This window comes from Salmo trutta, chromosome 4 (assembly GCF_901001165.1).
Source record: "Salmo trutta chromosome 4, fSalTru1.1, whole genome shotgun sequence".
NCBI lineage: Eukaryota > Metazoa > Chordata > Actinopteri > Salmoniformes > Salmonidae > Salmo > Salmo trutta.
In genome coordinates, this window is record NC_042960.1 from 8,221,386 (window position 1) to 8,222,557 (window position 1,172).

A 1,172-nucleotide genomic window follows, 5' to 3' on the forward strand; every position below is an offset into this window, starting at 1 on the left:
GGAAAGTGAGCATTGAGAGGCGTGAAGAGGAGGGGTGAAACTGCTTAGCTAACCTTTCATTGCTTTTGAATACTAAAACTCTGTCATCACTGATAAATATTTATCTAATTCATGATCAAATGTTTGTTTTTTTTACAGATGATTTTATAGTCACTGATTTACTTTGACATGAATGAATACTGGTTCAGACCTATGATTTTATAGTCACTGATTTACTTTGACATGAATGAATACTGGTTCAGACCTATGATTTTATAGTCACTGATTTACTTTGACATGAATGAATACTGGTTCAGACCTATGATTTTATAGTCACTGATTTACTTTGACATGAATGAATACTGGTTCAGACCTATGATTTTATAGTCACTGATTTACTTTGACATGAATGAATACTGGTTCAGACCTATGATTTTATAGTCACTGATTTACTTTGACATGAATGAATACTGATTCAGACCTATGATTTTATAGTCACTGATTTACTTTGACATGAATGAATACTGGTTCAGACCTATGATTTTATAGTCACTGATTTACTTTGACATGAATGAATACTGGTTCAGACCTATGATTTTATAGTCACTGATTTACTTTGACATGAATGAATACTAGTTCAGACCTATTTTGTAAGCAGCATGTAAGAGCTCAAAGTATCAACATCCATTTTGGAACAACCGCACAACGAGATAGCCTATGAATTGGATTAAACCTACGACCTTAATGCTTATATCTCCCAACACATCTGAAACAACTACACGGCTACTAAACCCTCGTGATCTTTCTCAGATCTCCCTCCAACTCCCTCCCTCTTTATCACAGAGCTTCTAATTCCCTTTTTTATCACAGGGGCTTTTCTCAGATTTTGAGACAAAGAGAGACGACGGAGACGGGTGGCTGCTTTGGTTTGGGTACCAAAGCGGTGGGCATCAGTCGTCTCTCTCTCTCTCTCTCTCTCTCTCTCTCTCTCTCTCTCTCTCTCTCTCTCTCTCTCTCTCTCTCTCTCTCTCGCTCTCTCTCTCTCTCCTCCCCTCCCTCCCTCCCTCTCTCTCCTCCCCTCCCTCACTCCCTCTCTCTCTCTCTCCGAAGGCTCTGGTGTGATTATTCCACTTTCAGTGCAGGGATTTAACCACGGGGCAGTTGGGCCATTGCCTCAGGGTGGCCCCCCTGTT